The sequence below is a fragment of the Macadamia integrifolia genome, chromosome 9 (genome assembly GCF_013358625.1).
Source record: "Macadamia integrifolia cultivar HAES 741 chromosome 9, SCU_Mint_v3, whole genome shotgun sequence".
In the NCBI taxonomy this organism is placed as follows: Eukaryota; Viridiplantae; Streptophyta; class Magnoliopsida; order Proteales; family Proteaceae; genus Macadamia; species Macadamia integrifolia.
The window spans coordinates 38,176,488-38,196,141 of NC_056565.1; the positions used below are offsets into that span (position 1 = coordinate 38,176,488).

At 38.3% G+C, this 19,654-nt stretch overlaps 1 protein-coding gene and 2 non-coding genes across 4 annotated transcripts in view; all 3 read left to right on the plus strand.

Moving 5' to 3' along the window:
• LOC122088873 (beta-hexosaminidase 3) overlaps positions 1–19,654 on the plus strand; it is an 84,155-nt gene that overhangs the window by 51,236 nt on the left and 13,265 nt on the right. The window lies entirely within an intron of this gene.
• On the plus strand, positions 1,900–2,018 carry LOC122090304. Its single transcript, XR_006143542.1, has one exon. It is a non-coding gene; the product is annotated as a 5S ribosomal RNA (ribosomal RNA).
• LOC122090189 lies at positions 13,375–13,493 on the plus strand. Its single transcript, XR_006143432.1, has one exon. It is a non-coding gene; the product is annotated as a 5S ribosomal RNA (ribosomal RNA).

The window sequence follows — 19,654 nt, forward strand, 5'->3', positions numbered from 1 at the left end:
TTAGTAACCTCGGGTAGTTAAGTGTATAGTATGTCGTACCCTACTGTTATCCGTCTATGGGTACAATACGTCGTACCACGGAAGTGTACTACTGATCAGGCAGTCACGGGTCGGGATTAGTCAGTACCTATCCCCTACTGACAAGGGGTTGTAACACTCGGGTAATGATACCTAACCCAATAGTTCTACATGATGCATAACTATCCATCACCCATGCATCACATATATGTAACAATCATTGGGCACCTGCCAGTGTCCCATCTTACCTGTCTTACCTTCTTTCCATTCCCAAATTCTTTAGGTCAGAATTTACAAGAATAATAATAATGCACACAACAACATTCATGAGGTACAAGAGGAGATACAAGAATAAAATAAAAATAACCATGAAATAAGTAAGGGCACCCACTCACCTTGGTGTCGAATTTCTTGAAATCCTGGTTCCCGATTCAAATATATTTCCTCCCCATAACTTATATTTCCTATTTCATAGATAATTAAATAATTATTTTTAGAATAAATCTTACAATCCTACCCTAGTTTTTTAAGTGCATCACCTCAATTCCTAAATTCAATTGAGCCTATGATTGCTTTTCACTGCACAGTCAGGGTTTCCAGTTACTACTGGGTCATGTGAAGGGAAACCAGTAGTGGGTCCCACATCTGGTTGGGAAATTCTGGTCACACTGGCAGTTTACTCAGAACTACAGATTCCCTACTACTGTCTTTCAATAGGGTCCATTTCTATTGGAATATTGTGTCTACAGGTCCCAATGTTGGGTTATGGGCTTACAAACCATCCAAAACAAGGATTTGGCCTTTGGAATCCCAACCGGCAGGTTGGCTGGGCAGCAATCGGCTGGCCGATCGGGACCCACCGGTTCCTCCTTTTTTTTTCTTCTGCAGAATTCAATTCTGCCTCCGCTGATCTGCACATAGATGTGTCTTAAATTGGGTTTAACCCTCGTCCATAATTCTGTTGCATTCAAGAGGTCAATAGAGAATAAATTGAATTCCAATATGACCAATTTCTGAGTTTAAATTGTCCAATTCTTAAGCTTTATATTCAGTTTTACAAAAATTTAGGGTTTATCATAAATAGAGGAAATTTCTTTGGAACTAAAGCAATTACCTAAGTTAATCACTTAATTAGGGATAGAATATAGGTGTTTTAAATCACAGATTTGGTATTCCATCTCTAACTAAACTTGTAATCGAAGTTTTAAAAAAAAAAATAATTCATTGAACCCTTACTAAATTCCACATCCAACTTAACCAAAATTCTGTTCTTAGGGATTTGACAGAATTTCTACCAAGAAATCTCTATTCCAGCCTTAACAGTATAATTTATTACTGAAATAGGAAAATTCTTAAGACTTTAGGGTTTAGTAAGGTTAGGGTTTCTTCCATTTGGGTCCCTAGTAGCCCACAAAAATTAGGGCTTTCTCTACTGGGCAGCTTCTCAGTTCACAAGGATTCCCTAGGAGTCCCCAATTTTGCATAACCTGAAACCTTGGTCACCTAATTGACTTGAACCACAAAATTACTTCACTGTATTGAGGAATAGGACTCACCTTGGTTAGTTCTGGTCTAGGAGTAGCCTGAGGTGAAGAAGCTCTTTCTTCACTTCTCTTTCTTCCTCTTCCTCTTTTTTTTTCTTCTTCTTCTTCTCTTTTCTTTCTTTTTCTCCTTACCATTACAGCAGCCACGATTTGGGTGAGGCGCTGCCCTAACAGTTCTTTTATAAGGCAGCCGAAACTGGCCTTAGCTTTATTTCTTATATATATATTATTAAATAGCTAACATTTGTTAAATTAATTATTTATTTCCCACATTCATTTACTGACATTAAAGTATACATTTCATAAACCGGCTAGCCAGTTTTGGACCTACCGGTTTGTGTGCGATCATACCAGCACTAATGCATCGGATCCCATCAAAACTCCGTAATTAAGCGTGCTTGGGCGAGAGTAGTACTAGGATGGGTGACCCCCTGGGAAGTCCTCATGTTGCACCCTTTTTTTTTTTCTGCTATACTTAGTCTTATAATTAAATTTACCTCTCTATCCACACCTCCTAATGAGTTCCCTAGTGATATTAGCAGGCTGAACAAGAGTAGGTGGGGTCACTTTTGCCATCTTGGCATTCCACAACTGTCAACCATGCCAGCATTGGCTTCCTCAGCTATTTCTTTTTGAATGTCCATAAGTAGGGTTATAAATATCAGATTAGGGTGTTACAATTTCCCCCTCTTTACAAAAATTTCGTCCTCGAAATTTGTGAGGCATACCTGGTAATCCAAACAATTTTGGATACTTCTCTTTAACCTCATCTTCTCTTTCCCAAGAGGCTTCTTGCTCTGGGTGGTTTCTCTATTTCACCTTTACATAAGAAATAATACGATTCCGGAGTTGATGTTCTTTTCTGTCAAAGATTCCTTCAGGTTGTTCTTCATAACTCAAATCATCATCTAGATCCAATGATTCTATAGTAGGTAGTACATGTGAAGGATCTGGAATATACTTCTTCAACATTGATACATGAAAAACTTTGTTAAATCTTTCCAACTCTGAAGACAATGCTAATCTCTAAGCTGTCTGGCCAATTCAATTCAGAATCTCGAATGGTCCCAAATTCCTTTATGGAGTGTTCGTTAGTTTTATTTTATGCTTGTATCTCTCTTGTACCTAATGCATGTTGTTGTGTGCATTATTATTATTCTTGTAATTAAAGACATTATGGATTTGGGAATGGAAAGAAGGTAAGATAGGTAAGATGGGACACTAGCAGGTGCCCAATGATTGTTGTATATATGTGATGAATGGGTGATGAATAGTTATACATCATGTAGAACTGCTGGGTTAGGTATCATTACCCTAGTGCTACAACCCCTTGTCAGTAGGGGGATAGGTACAGACTAATCCAACCTGTGGCTGCTTGATCAGCAATACACTTCCATGGTATGACGTACTATACCCAGAGATGGATAGCAACAGGGTATGAGGTACTATACACTTGACTGCCCGGTGTTACTAACCTAGGGGTTAGTTGGGGGACTGAGGTTCTTTCCAGGACTGGCTGACTCTTGCCTACAATGAACTTGTATTCCTGAGGCCTAACGTACAGGGTAGGGAATGCCACCTACGTTGTGTAGCACTATACCTTTGATTTCAGACTTAGTAATGGACTAGGAAGTAGTGTAATGTTAAATGAACTCATGAGCATCATATAAGGTGTGGAGCACGTATTGCATCATTTGTATTGTGTTTGCTTGCTTGCCCCCACCCCCTCACTGAGCATGACGTGGTCACCCCCTTTATTTACTTTTTTAGATGACGAGACCGGTGTTTGGCCAACTGCCAGCCTTGATCATGAGACAATGGCTATGGATTACCTAGCCAATATTTCAGAGGATGAAACTGACCATGGACCCGACTGTGGATGTGACGACTATGCCTATGGAGGCCAGTTCTTCTGAGGAATATGATAGACTATACCTTTGTCTTTTTATGTATATATATATTTGCTGATGCGTACTCTGATGTATATAGTCTGCTATTGAGATTTTGTAAATTGTATAAATATTCTCTTTTTGTAAGGTATGTAACTCTCACCTGGATAATTGTAAATATATCTTATCACTTAGTTGGCAGTTGGCACTTGAGTTTATGTAAAATATCTTATTGTTGGACTGTGCATGTATATATGAACTCTGATCTTTAGTAGTGTAATTGTGGTGTTATGATCTGCCTTAGTCTAGATCCTGGGGAAACAGGCTGACTGGATATGGCGAGGTGTCTAGTGCTGCATGCCTTGGCCTATTGGAGGTAGGGTGTGACACTGTTACTAATCGGTTCTTCAACTCTTGAAAACTGTTTTCACGCTCCTCTGTCCATTCAAACTTAACTCCTTTTCTGGTCAACCGAGTCATAGGGGTAGAAATCCAGTCAAAATTCTCAATGAATCTTCTATAATAACCTGCCAAACCTAGAAAACTTTGAATTTCACTGACATTCTTTGGTGACTCCCAATCTAACACAACTTTAACTTTTCTAGGATCAACTTTAATACCTCTTATAGACACAATATACCCCAAGAAATTCACCTGTGACATCCAAAATTCACATTTGCTAAATTTAGCATACAACTGCTTCTCCCTTAGTCTTTGCAACACATACCTTAAGTGAATTGCATGATCTTCTTTACTTTTGGAGTAAATCAAAATATCATCTATAGACATTATGACAAACTAATCCAACATATCATGGAATCAAGGATTAAAGTATCGGTATTGGTCGTCATATTGGTCGGCCAAAATTAAGATCCGTATCGGAGGGTATTGTATCGTATTAGAGATACGCTAAGATACGCTAAAAATACGCACAGAAATGGATAGGAAACACTTTTTTATACACTTTTACATAAAAAAATAGTTAAAAAAAAGCTATATATAACATGTATTATGAATAAACAATAAATTGAGAGTATCGTAATAAGAATCCAAGGTTTGTAGTTGTCCCATAATTGTAAAATCCTTATTCCCAACCTTCATTTCCACTTTAGTTTGAGAGAAAAATGGTTAGCTGCAACTTTGGAACAAAACCACCTCAAAAAATTATTTTTTTAAAAAATTACAGGATTAAAGTATCGGTATCGGTCGTCGTATCGGTCGGTCAAAATTAAGATACGTATCGGAGGGTATCGTATCGTATCAGAGATATGCTAAGATACGCTAAAGATACGTACATAAATGGATAGGGAACACATTTTTATACACTTTTGCATAAAAAACAGTTAAAAAAAGCTATATATAACATGTAGAATGCATAAATACTTAAGTAGAGGGTATCGTATTGATAGACAAATATATTGAGTTGAAAATGTTCAAAATGATAAGGTTTGAGTTTCTTAAACTTTTTTCTTTTCTCATTGCCATTGCCACTGTGATGAGAGCCGTGAAGAGTGTCGTGGTGGTTCAAATTCTTAGCTAGGACCTTCTTCAATTGGAGCAACTACAATGATGTTTTGCACTTGTCGAATATAGGCACAATATTTACCCCAGTTGAAATATTTATGGTAGTGGGTCTCCCATTCATTGTAGAATCTTCTGTACTGCTCAGGGGTGGCCAATGTTGGTCCTGCATAAGTCCCATATCCATAGCCTGAAGAAGCACCTAAAGATACATGGTGTCCGTGTTCGTGTCCGGATGAGGAACCAGCATGATCTGAACTTCTGTTCTACTTTGGATTGGCAAATGATTGTCCTGCATAAGTCCCATATCCATAGGCTGAAGATGCGTTTGAAGATATATGGTGTCCATGTCTGGATGAGGAACCAACAAGCTCTGAACTAATGCACATTGACTCCATGCTACTCATCAATGCATCAGTAGCGCTCGGATTGTGGGATCGCCTACCCCTCCGACTATAAGACTTTGGTTGTGTGCGAGCACCATGATGACTATCTTGGGTTGTATGTGTAAATGCAGCCTCCTCTGTGAAATGTAGTGGTACATAAGTTTGGCCACCACCACCACCACCACCACCACCACCACCATCATCATCATTACCATCATCATCATCATCATCATCAGCAGCAGTAGCAGCACCATCCTTGTCTTGATCATCATCACTATCTGGTTGAGTTACACTATATGTAGCACCTAATCTCATCCTCCTAATATCGCCATCATTGGAGCTATCATCATCTTCTTCCATAGTTGATGGTGCTTGGGTTTCATCATCAACAATATTTTAAAAATCTTCATTTATATCTCTAATGAGGTCATCTATAATGGGATCAGGTGTGGTTTCTCGTCGATCTTCAGATAATTTGTCCAACACTAAAGCATTTTCAGTCTCCTCAATCCATCCCCTAACTAGATCTTCCTCGCCAAGTATGTGGTTGATGTCAATTGGGTTGACATCAATATTATCCCCTGATTTCTCCAATTCTAAATATTTCATCTTCAATTTCATATTGTAGTGCACATACACTAGCTTCTCCAGCTTCTTATAACTCAGACGATTCCGAGGTTTGGTGTGTATCAATTCGAATGTACTCCAGTTACGTTCTCAACCACTTGAGGATGTCGTGCATGATAATATTTTCATTGCGATTGGCCTCAAGTTTGGAGCGCTCCATCCATAGTTCATCCACCAATCAGTTGTACAAAGATAATTGCAACATTAGGAGTTTGAAATAAATTTGAAATACAAGGATAGCTAAATGATCAGCAAACCTTTGAGTGGCCTCTCGGAAGTACTTCACCTATACATGTATTAACAATTAATATGCCACTCAATGTATTAAATATTAATCAATGATTTAATATGTAAGTTTAGTAGACTACTAACATCTTCAACTGCATCTTTGGCCGAATCAATATTAGGAGCTAACTTGTTGATAACATCCTTCAAAGATTCCATCAAATCTTTCCTAAACCTTAAATTGTTCTTGTAGTGCAGATCCAGATTCAAATAATAGGCTGCACATTGACATTGTTACATATCACGTATTATTAACAATTAAATATATTAAATTACTAATAAAGTAACTTATAAATTTAATTGAGAAAATACTTGCCCGATGAAGGTCTTGAAACAAATTATTTTCCCATCGATGATTTATAATCTTCAAAAATGCCTTAAATGACTTTGGGTTCTCCTCTTCTATCTTTTGTTTGACAACTTCCATATAATACACTATATTTCCCATCGTCTATGCCTTGTCACCGTCAACTACTTTAAGTATCACAAATAGTGGTTGCATAATCTTAGTAAATTGGTATATCCTTTCCCAAAACTTTGTTGAGGTGATTAGGTCTTGAATAGTTTTTCCCATCTACTACTGAATCTCCTTGACCATAGCCTTGAAGTACGGATCTTTAGCTTTGTGAGGTGGAATCATAGAACTGTGGAACCACCTAGAGATAGCTTTTCCAATTTTCTTATTCACTGTTTTTGGTTGGAAAGCCTCTTCAATCCTTTGTTGCCCTTCATCATAATGTTTATATAGTGCATCTCTCATATCTCTAATTTCTGGGCTCCTTTTCCCCTTACCTTTACCACTGGAGGCAAATTTGTCAAACATGGCCTTCACAGTGCCTCCAATATCTACACTTGGACGACTTCTAGAGCCAGAACCTTGTTCATAAATCAGCGGGCCACCACGCCTAGGTCCTACAAATTGACTTCTTCTCAGCTGTTCTGCTATTCATTGTTTTTCTTTTGCTTCCTCCCTTGAAATATGCATCGCTCGTGCAAGCTGTTGATCTTCATCCTCTGCCTCCATATCAGATCCTTCATAATCCTTATGATCCCTTAGATTCTCAACCAATCTATCATCTTCTTCAACAACTTTTTTTGCTTTATCTCTACTTCCCCTTAAGTGCTTCCTCATTTCTTTGCTTATTTCACCTGGGCACTTGTTACATTTGGCAACATTAGAAAATCCTCCAGCCAAATGTTGTTTATGTCTGGTAATTCCAGCTCCTAGGTGGATAGTATCACAGTAATTGCATTTTGTACACAACCTATTGCCTTGTACTTTCTCAACTGTTGCCCATCCAATATCCCTAGTCCGTTCTTTAGGCGCCATCTTCCTACAAAGATACAGAATGAATCTTAATATGCATATTTATTGATTTAGTATTTAGTACATAATAGCATTTTTTTTAGAAACTAAAATGAGATGCATCCAAAGAAAAAAAAAAGATTTTTTTGTATTTTTCCAAATTTACATAAACTTGAAATGCACACTTTTTTTGGAAAAAATTGTGCATCTAATTTTACATTATGGTCATTGGCCAAGTAAATTATATATATATATATATATATTTTAAACTAAAATGAACTGAATTTTATAAAAATTATATTTTTTTAGTATTTTTCTTAATTTCTAATTAATTTTCGAAAAAAAAAAAATACAAACTATTTAGAAAAATTAAATTTTTTTATAGAAGTTGTAGATTAAATGTTTTTAAAGAACATATAAAAAATCAACAAAGTGTGGACCAATATATTTGAGTAGATCTAAGAAATGAAAAAAAATTTGAAACCCTCACTTCTTTGGGGAAAAAAAATGTGGGTTTCATTTGAAATCATGTATTTAGTAATTATAAGTTATGACATTACCACTTCCAACTCTTCTAGTGTTGTAGTCTTCTTGGTAGTATCCCTGGCACATGCCAAATAGGCTTCACATCCTTCTTTTAATAATTTCTGAACTTGGATGGTAGAGATTAACAATTTCTTAGCCTTGTCTCTCCTATGCCCTTGGAATGTGCAGTAATCTCCATCCCGAGGTCTAAACAATATCTTCTTCTCTACACAGCGTACACAAGCTTGGTATGCTGACAACCAGTCCATTCCCATTATCACATCAAAATCCTTCATATCTATGCAAATAAAATGAGTTATTATATCTCGACCACATATTTGAATCACACATGGCTCATACACATTCTCTAAATCCATTATAAACCTAGTGGGTGTACTAACCATCAACTTATGTGCTAGCTTTTTCGAATCTATCCCCATTCTTATAGCAGAATGTGAAAGACATAAAAGAATGAGATGCACCAGAGTCAAACAGTACAAATGCTGGTATTGTGGAAACTAACGGCCCATTTGATAACGTTTCTGTCGTTTCTGTTTTAAGAAACCGCAGAAACATAAATTTCTGTTTCTAGAAACATAAACGGAATTGAAGGTGTTTGATAAGTCATGTTTCTAGAAGTCGATAGTAACCAGCAAAAGAATGGCCACGAGTCATTTCCAGAAACTGCAAAATCAAGTGAAACGAAACAGTTTTATCAAATGCTTTTTGTTCTGTTTCTGCCGTTTCTGGACACAGAAATGGCAAAAACGTTTTTCTTGAAACGTTATCAAACGGGCCCTAATATTGTACCTGTCACAACCCTAGGAGCAATCTCAGCTTCCTCAGCTATTAATGCAAATACCTTCCCAGATGCTTATGGCTTCTTATTGGATGCTGATGATGAAGTCACATGTGGCTCTCTTGGCTTTCTCTGGGGACAAAATCTAGCCAAGTGTCCTGGCTATTGACACACATAGCACCTCATGGATAGAGGCTGGGTAGTGGTGGTTGCTGGCCGGGATTGGGTAGATGCTTGACTTGAGTCAAGTCTTCCTAGGAAAAGTAGCAGTTGATGTAGCTCCTTTCACAAACTTCCCAAATTGTCTTATAGTTCCTGCTGTCTTGGCTTTCCTGACTGCCTGGACCTGGTAGTTCTCCCTCTGCTTATCTTCAATTGACTTAGCAATTTGAACCACTTCAGCATAAGTTTGAAGCCGGTGTGCAACCAACATTGCGCAATGTTGGATCTTAGCCCTTTCTCAAACTTTTTGGCCTTTGCTCTGTCATTCTTTATATGCTCAGGTGCAAAATAATACAATGCCTCAAACTACTGCTGATACTCTGGCACTGATTTGGGCCCTTGTACCAATGCCATAAACTCAGATTCTTTCCTATCTCACACACTTTTGGGAAAGTAGTTTCCGTAGAAGACTTTAATGAACTGTTCCCAAGTGGGATGTGGATGTATTACTAACAGTATTGGGTCTGGTAGCTTTCCACCATGCATGAGCTTCATTCTGCAACTGGTAAGTAGCACACAATCTTCCCCTCATCATTACAGCCCAAAACTGAGAAAGCCTTTTCTACACCTTCTATCCACTTGGCAGGAGCCAATGGATCATGTGTCGCCCCGCTGAAATATGGAAGCTGATACTTCTGAAATTTTTCCATCAACTTGCTGGTATCAGTCCATACTGCTGGAGGGGTTCCTGGAGTCTATTGCCTTGTAAATGTTCCCATAGTTGGTGCTGCTTGGGATGCTTGTCCACTAATAGTCTGAGCAGTGATTAGAACTCCAGATGCAAATAGAGGATTGGAAGCAGGAGCTGTAAGGGCTGGTGGGGGTGGTGCCATAGATACATGGTTTGTTGGTGATTCCTTGGCATATATGGCAGTGGCCAATTCTTCAACCATTGCCCTTTGTTGTTGTTGTTGTTGCTGCATATTTTGTTGTATGGTTTGCTGCAGCCCTTTTTGTATCCCTTGCATCATATTTGTTACAATGACTACCACATCTTGTGTTGTGATCACTGGTGGTGTAGGTGGTGGCACAGATGTTGCTGCTGCCAAGGTGGATGCATGTATGGGTAAGGTCGCCCCAGTTGCAGTCTTGCTTCCTGCCTCTTCCTCTATTGGCACATGATGGGTAGCTCTAGCAACCTGACCCCTCTTCCTTGGTCGTAGCTTATACTGAGGTTGAGCATGCCTTGGTGGCATTTTTGGGAATTCCTATAAAATAATTAATTAATTAATTCCCAAAAGCTCAACATATATTCAGCAAGAATGAGTCATATGACATGCTTCACATAGAATTAGTGTCTTGGTATCTAACTAAGAGTGCACATACATTCATAGTTTAAATACAATATTTCATCCCTTCTCAATCAGATATCTTTAATTACCATAAACAATGTTTCCCTAAATTTGATGTTTTTATCTTGAAGCTTTTATTTATTAAATCCTATGACACTAGATATCCTAAGGTCTTGTGGGTTATGATACTTTTTCCCAAGTCTTAGCTCTAATACCACTCTGTCATACCCTACCTCCAATAGGCCAAGGCATGAGGCATTAGACACCTCACTGTATCCAGTTAGCCTGTTTCCCTAGGATCTAGAATAGGACAGATCATAACACCACAATTACACTACTAAAGATCTACATGTACAGTCCAACAATAAGATATTTTACATAAGCTCCATTGCCAACTAAGTGATAAGATATATTTACAATTATCTAGGTGAGTTACATACCTTACAAAAAGAGAATATTACACAGTATACAATATCTCAGTAGTAGACTATATACATAAGGGTTTGCATCAGTAGAAATATATACACAAAAGACATAGGAATAGTCTTTCCTATTCCTCAGAAGAACTGGCCTCCAACGGCACAGTCTTCACATTCACAATTGGGTCCATGGCCGATCTCATTCTCTGAAAAATGGGCCAAGTGATCCCAAGCCACTATCTTATAAGCAGAGCTGGAAGTCGGCAAAACACTGGCCTCGTCATCTAGAAAATTAAATAAAAGGGGTGAGCATGTCATGCTCAGTGAGGGGGTGGGGGCAGGCAAGCAAAAACAAAACAAATGATGCAATGCATGCTCCACACCTTATATGATGCATATGAGTTCATTTAACATTACATTACTTCCTATTCCATTAATAAGTCTTGGAATCAATGGTATAGTGCTACGCAACATAGGTGGTATTCCCTATCCTGTACGTTGGGCCTCAAGAATACAAGCTTGTTGTAGACAGGAGTCAGCCAGTCTTGGAAAGAACCTCGGTCCCCCAACTAACCCCTAAGCTAGTAACCTCGGGCAGTCAAGTGTACAGTACGTCGTCTCCTGTTGCTATCCGTCTCTAGGTACAGTACATCATACCACTGAAGTGTACTACTGATCCGGCAGCCATGGGTCAGGATTAGTCAGTACCTATCCCTTTACTGACAAGGGGTTGTAGCACTGGGGTAATGATACCTAACCCAACAGTTCTACATGATGCATAACTATCCATCACCCATTCATCACGTATATACAACAATCATTGGGCACCTGCCAGTGTCCCATCTTACCTGTCTTACCTTCTTTCCATTCCCAAATCCATTAGGTCAGTAATTATAAGAATAATTCACACAACAACATGCATGAGGTACAAGAGGAGTTACAAGCATAAAATAAAAATAACAAGCACTCCATAAAATAAATTAGGGCACCCACTCACCTTGGTGTCCAATTTCCTGAAATCCTAGTTCCCAATTCAAATATATTTCCTCCCTGCAACTTATATTTCCTATTTCACAGATAATTAAATAATTATTTTTAGAATAAATCTTACAATCCTACCCCAGTTGTCTAAGTACGTCACCCCAATTCCTAAATTCAATTGAGCTATGATTGCTTTTCACTGAAAAGTTAGGGTTTCCAGTTTCCCGTACTACTGGGTCACGTGAAGGGAAACCACTAGTGGGTCCCACATCTGGTTGGGAAATTCTGGTCACACTGGCAGTCTACTCAAAACTACAGATTCCCTACTACTTTCTTTCAATAGGGTCCATTTCTATTGGAATATTATGTCTACAGGTCCCAATGCTGGGTTCAGGGCTTACAAACCATCCATAATAGGGATTTGGCCTCTGAAATCCCAACCGGCAGGTTGGCTGGGCAGCAATCGGCTGGCCGATCAGGACCCACCGATTCCCCTTTTTTTTTTTCTTCTGCAGAATTCGACTCTGCCTCTGCTGATCTACAAATAGATGTGTCTTAAATTGGGTTTAACCCTCTTCCACAATTCTGTTGCATTCAAGAGGTCAATAGAGAATAAATGGAATTCCAATTTGACCCATTTCTGAGTTCAAATTGTCCAACTCTTAAGTTGTATATTCAGTTTTACAAAAATTTAGAGTTTATCATAAATAGAGGAAATTTCTTTGGAACTGAAGCAATTACCTAAGTTAATCACTTAATTAGGGATAGAATACAGGTGTTTTAAATCACAGATTTGGTGTTCCATCTCTAACTAAACTTGTAATAGAAGTTTAAAAAAAAAAAAAAAATTCATTGAACCCTTACTAAATTCCACATCCTACTAAACCAAAATTCTGTTCTTAGGGATTTGACAGAATTTCTACCAAGAAATCTCTATTCCAGCCTTAACAGTATGATTTATTATTGAAATAGGAAAATTCTTAGACTTTAGGGTTTAGTAAGGTTAGGGTTTCCTCCGTTTGGGTCCCCAATAGCCCACAAAAATTAGGGCTTTCTCTACTGGGCAGCTTCTCAGTTCACAGGGATTCCCTAAAAGTCCCCAATTTTGCATAGCCCTAAACCCTGGTCACCTAATTGACTTGAACGACAAAATTACTTCACTATATTGAGGAATAGGACTCACCTGTGGGCAGTTCTGGTCTAGAAGTAGCCTCAGGTGAAGAATCTCTTTCTTCCTCTTCCTCCTCTTTTTTTCTTCTTCTCTTTCCTTTCTTTTTCTCCTTACTATTACAACAGCCACGATTTGGGTGAGGTGCCCAAACAGACTGGCTGGCCTTAGCTTTATTTCTTATATATATATTATTAAATAGCTAACATTTGGTTAAATTAATAATTTATTTCCCACATTCATTTACTATTATACTTTTCATACTTCATTTAGGCTTCTTAACATAGGGGCATAATGGGGATTTGTATAGTAGCGGTGTGGGCTCCATCGTGTAGAAACCTGAAAAATACATTTTGCCAGGCAAAACTGGCTGGTTTTGGACCTACAGGTTTGGGTGCGATCATACCAGCACTAATGCACCGGATCCCATCAAAACTCCGTAGTTAAGCTTGCTTGGGTGAGGGTAGTACTAGGATGGGTGACTCCCTGGGAAGTCCTCATGTCACACCCCTTTTTTTTTTCTGCTATACTGAGTCTTATAATTAAATTTACCTCTTTGTCCACACTTCCTGATGAGTTCCCCAGTTATATTGGCAAGTGAACAGGAACAGGTGTGGTCACTTCTGCCTTTTTGGAACTCCATAGCTGCCAACCATACCAGTATTGGCTTTCTCTGCTCTTTCTTTTTGCCTGTCTATAAGTAGGGGCATAAATATCAGATTAGGGTGTTACAAAACTTCTTGGTTCCAAATCTCCTATGGACATTTTGTCCCCCTAGGCTTCTGCTTTCTCTCTTCCCCTTAAGTTATTTGGGTGTGTTTTTTATATTTATGTTAATAAATCTGCTCAAACTAAACTTGACCCTAAGGCACTCAATGTCACACCCTGGCTCAAATTGGTCAAGGTATGAGGCACTGGACACCCATATCCAGTCAGCCTAACCCTCCAGGATCACAGATGCAGTACCTAAAATCAGAGTACGCTATTAAAATCATACAATTATTACTGGTGGTGTACTGAAGTGATAAATTACATTATATAAATCCAATATCTGAATACAACTACAAGTCACAATTTTACTTATTACACATCTCATAAATATATACATCAAAAGGAATATCTGAATAATAGAAGTGAAGTCCATTAGCATCCCGGTGTCACGCAGACACAACCTCACAACCTCCGCTGAAATCCAATCCTACCTCAGCACTGGTTCCACCATCTAAAATGAGTAATCAACGAGGGGTGAGCTTCACTAGCCCAGTGAGGGGTGAGCATGCAAGCACACACATCATGATGCCAACACACTCATAATAATATCCATAGATGCACAGCCACATGATCCATTTTATTAATAATATCCATTCTAATTACTAGTCTCAATATGTGGGTATAAGTGCTATAAGCCATGTAGGTGGTATCCCTTCCCAGTACGTTGGGCCTCAGAGTTACAAGCTAATTGCAAGCAAGAGTCATCCAGTCCCGGAAAGAACCTCAGTCCCCCATCTAACCCCTAAATAGTGACCCCTGACAGCCATGGTCCCGGAATCCCACATCCTCATCGGTCTCTCATATTGTCTGACAGTCATTCGTATAGTACGTCGAACTATGTTGTGCCCTTTTAGGTTCCAGTACATCGTATCAGAGCATATTAGTCCTCCACAACTTACCACCGACTGGGATAGCCAATATCTCACCCCTTATTGGCAAGGGGTTATAGCACTGGAATGTGATCCTAACCATATGCATCTCTATGCATCCATAGCATACATAGCATACAATCACACATCTGTAGCCATAACTGTAACACTAACCTCTGAGCCCACAGTACTGGAAAGAACCTCGGCCACACCGTGCCTCAGATCGTCAATGTTACATCCATTACCACATAGCTATCATATTACACATCCACAAAACCTCGATCACATTGAAGTCGGTGAAATCATGCCACATGTGCAATATATTATTTTTATATAAAATAAATCCAAAACCAAGGTTTGAAATTAACTTTCGTTTTAGTGTTTCGGTGGGTTAAAAAACACTGAAATACAGAAATTTCGCCGAGATGGTGTATTTTTTTTTTCGGTTGACTGTTTCGGTGGTCAAACGACCATATTTTGACCTAAAACTTGGTGGGTAGCTTATTTTAAGGTTAATAAACATGCTTAGAATATAAAAATGCAAAAATATTAGAACATAACATTGTTTTAGAGTTGCACCTTTGTTTGGTAGTAACCATCGAACTGTTGTGGAAATTTTACTTGCTTCATTGCTAGAACAAGATATTAATCTATTTTTCATATATTTTGAAAATTAAAAAATAATTACTGGCTGGAAAAAAATTTCACTCCAATGGAGTCGTAGAATAGCCATTGGTGACTAACATATATATATAGTTGACATCCATCAAAGCAATATTTATCATAAAAAGTAACAATTTATGTTAATGGAAAATGAATTTTTAAACCAGAAAAATAAAAAAAATATTTATGTAAAAAAAGAAAAAAAATTCGACTCAGTGAGGTCATAGATCGGCCTCTAGTGTCTAACATATAAAAAATCTACAAGCATCCGACATGTATATACTATTTAAAAAAAATGGTTTTAGAGAAAGAACATTACCTTTCCTAAGCTTAGAATGTGTAGATCTTCTTGTAGGAGTCCAATAGAAGTCAAAATGTGTGATGATGTGGCTAATTAGAGGCTTGTTGGACTGTTTTTCCTTCAAAATATGCAAATGGAACCGAAACCACCGAGACAGGCGAGGCAGAGTCGAAATTTCAGCCGAAATACCAAAATTACGACCGAAATTATGTAGTTATAAGCCTTGGAATGTATCGTTTTGGCGAGATACCGAAACGATACTGAAATTTGGTACATATATCATTTCGTGCCTTATTTCGTTTCGACAAAAAAAAAAAAAAAAAAAACCGAAATAGAAAAATTTCAGCGTGAAATTTCGAACTATGTCCGAAACACAATAATCATCACATTCCACATGAGCAGGCATAAACATAAAAGTATAGAAACACTCCGTAAAATAAAACAATCACCACTCACCTCAAAACCCAAATCACAAGTCCGATAGAATTCCCCGCAATCAACTTCGCATCCTTGTCAGGTAATTTAGGTTCCTATATTAATTGTGTACAATCATGTTAAGCACGTATATATATATATATATATATATAAGACACCTAACATCACTTACTATAGGTTCTATGCTGAACCGAAATAACCCTCAACAGTCCCTATACTAAGCCAACTAAAGCCTTGGGAAAAATCCCCAACTATCCCTACCCATAGGGTCAACTTTAGGTAAGTAAGCAAGGAACATAACCCACAAGGAGCAGGGCATAGTTCAGCAGAAACAGAGCTATTCAGCCTTAAAAATGCTCAACCAGCGGGTTCCAAGCGGCTGGCCACTTGTCCCAACCGGCGGGTCATTTCTGCAGAATTTTATTCTACCAGAATTGCTTTTGCTGGTCACTTTTTGTTTAGATTGTGCCCAAGGCCGAAGGCCATTATTCCCAACAACATAGGTGGTGTTTTCTTATGCCTCTAGAGTCAATAAACACCTCACCAATCATTCCAATTCCTTAAGCTAATTTCAGCCCATCTAATTCCATAAATTCTATAATTTTAGTAATTGGGAATTGCTAGACTAAGAGCTGAGCTCCTCCCTTCACCATTCCCTCTTAATTAAGGCTGAATAGAAATGATTAAATAATTACTGTTCACATAACAGCCCTAATTAAGCTCACACAGCCAACTAATTTAGGGATTCATATTTTAAGAAAGGGAATTGCACTAATTTAACCCCAAATTGACAACCTACATATCCAATTCATCCAATTGGTTTATCCCATCTAATCCATCACTCATATGAAGCTGAAAAATTATAAGAAACATGGTAGTACCATTCATCAGTTCCAATTGAGCCCAAGAGGGACAATTCATAATTTACAGGGAAGGAATTGGGCAATTTCTTCCTAATTCAGTCAAGAGAATACAGCAGTAGTACATGTATACCTTAAATCCAAAATTACATGCATGTATATTTCATTCCCAGCCTCAATGACTCAAAAGTATCCTTGTATGGAAAAAGCCCTAAGATCCGAGGATCCCAAAGATGGGTCAGAGTCAAATTGGGTCCCTAAACCCACTCTGAAACCAAGGATTCAGTTATAGGGAATTAAATCCCAGCTTATGAACTCAATTTCATCTCACAGTTACACATGCAGCCATAACCCTAACATGTTATTACCCTTCCAGAAAATTCAGCATTCATACAACACACATCCCAAGTCTCTACAACTAAATTCAGCCAAATCTGATACATGCAGTCCAAGATTCCCAATTCTGGGTGGCTGCATCCTTGGATACATGGCTGAACCTATTTCTAACCTGTAAAATACCTACTGTACAGTCATCAAAGAACACTTCCTTACCTTAATTTTGCAGGTGCAGCAGTAGGTACAACAGCCACGTACAAAAGCCACATGCACAACTCCTTTTTCAGCTTGTTTGCATAGTTTTGCACAAAGACTTGATCTGTTCAGCTACAAGAACAGCAGTAGGTCCAAAAGCAAGCATGTAGCAGAATTTGGTAGGCAGCAGTGGAAGGGATCAGTAGCATGCAGTAGCAGCAGCCTATGCAACCCAAAAATTTCAGACTTTCTTCTTCTCCTCTTCTCCTCTTCTGCTTCTTTTTTTTCCTTTCTTTCTTCTGCTCTCCTCTCCCCAACGTTTTCAGCTTGTGAAAGGCTGAAATGAAGTAAATGGGAGGATGGAATATATTTATAGTGGCTGAAACACATTACACTAGGGCCTGTTTGGCTGAATTGCATAATTCCTAAAATTAATTCTTAAAACTACTTTTAAAACATCTAACTATTTAAAATTTAATTCCCCTATGGGCCCCACAAAATACTGACCTATTAGGTTGGATTTGGTCAACATTACGACCTCTACATATTGGGTAAGTGTGAGGCTCGGGGGTGTAAGGATGTGGCCCCACACAGGAAAAACACTTTTCAGTATTCTGCCAGCCGGTTGCAGCCTTTTCAGTCCATCAACTGTCCTATCTTTTGGGCTTATGAGTCCCCTCAATGTGGAACAGGTTCCACTTCTATGTTGGCCATTTTATACCTCTTCCTGACTAATGTATCTACCAAACTTCCCTCTCTTATTGCTGTACAAGTGGATCCATTGCAAGGCAGCCTATCTCTTGTGCCAGCTAGGTCCTGACACTGAGGTCAGCTACTTCCAGTTTAGGGTGTTACAATTTCCCCCCTCCTTACAAAAATTTCTTCCTCGAAATTTGTAAGGTTGTTCGTTGTCGAGTATCAATCACATTCACTTAATACCACTCCTATCCACTGAGTTGCAACATCGAACTTCCACTCAGTGTTACTAACATGGCCACAGGTAGTACTGGCTGATCTCAACAACACACATTAACACATCCATTAGCCAAACTGGTCCCTTATCTATTCATGTCCTTAGTCCCTTGAGAACTACAAAATCAACATACCTCTCTACTTCTCACTTTCCAATATCAACCCTGTTATATCTTCTCACATAGAAATATTATTCCTATCTTGCCCATGTATCATCACAGGGTACTTAGATCTAATCTCTGTAAAGATTTACAGAGTCCTATAATTCCGAACTAATTCTGTATTAGTTGATCCACAATTTCACTATTTTCACTTTACGAGAACCATACCTATGGATTCCATTTTCCATATCATTTCTCCCAAGTCAAACTATTAATCATAATATAATATATTTCCCCCCTTTTGTTTTTATTTCAAAGCTTCCACCATATACCCAAGATGATATCCCATCATTTACTTGGCTTCACAACTTTAGGGCTTTCGACTTTATGCAATCAAACTTCCATACCTCTATTCACGTTGCTTGACCTCTCACTACATTCAAGCATACTAAGTCTTCCTAGTATTCCACTAATGTTCTATTATCCACAGTTTACTCAAATTTAAAATTTAAATCTTCATAATTCCAGATATCATGCTTTAACTTTCATATGCTTTCTTCACATACTCAGACATATATTAAATGATCATATAATCTAGATCCTCAATGGTCTATAATGTATCCTCACATTCTTACGTCATGAATTGTTTTCTTTACTCTTAAATCACCCATACAACTTGATCTTAGGTCTACTCACTTGAATCCGTTATCATTCTCACTATTCCACATTTTCAATATTGACCTGGTTGTTCCGATCCAATATTGCTACTGATCAACCTCGGATCAGTTCACAACATTTTAGGTATCAGCTTCCCGATACCATTCTCTTCCATCTGTGATATCGTCGGAAAGCTTGCCTTTTGTGCCATCATCAACCATATTTGGATGGAATGCAATCTTTATAGATGGGCATCCAACTCCGATCTTATGATCAGATTTGGAAGGCCATCTGCTTCGATGTCAGCTCCAAGTTTGCCTCCCTCCCCCATTGTAATGTAAAGGACTCCTTAAGGAACATGCTTTTTATTATATCCTGCGGTCTCCCACCTCGATCTTGCTTCTCCCCTCCCCTCGCCTCAATGATTTTTTTTAGCCCTTTTGGCCTTTGTGTTATGTTTTATTCCCCCCTTTTTAGTTGTTGAATTTTTTTTTCTTTATAGGCTTCCTCCC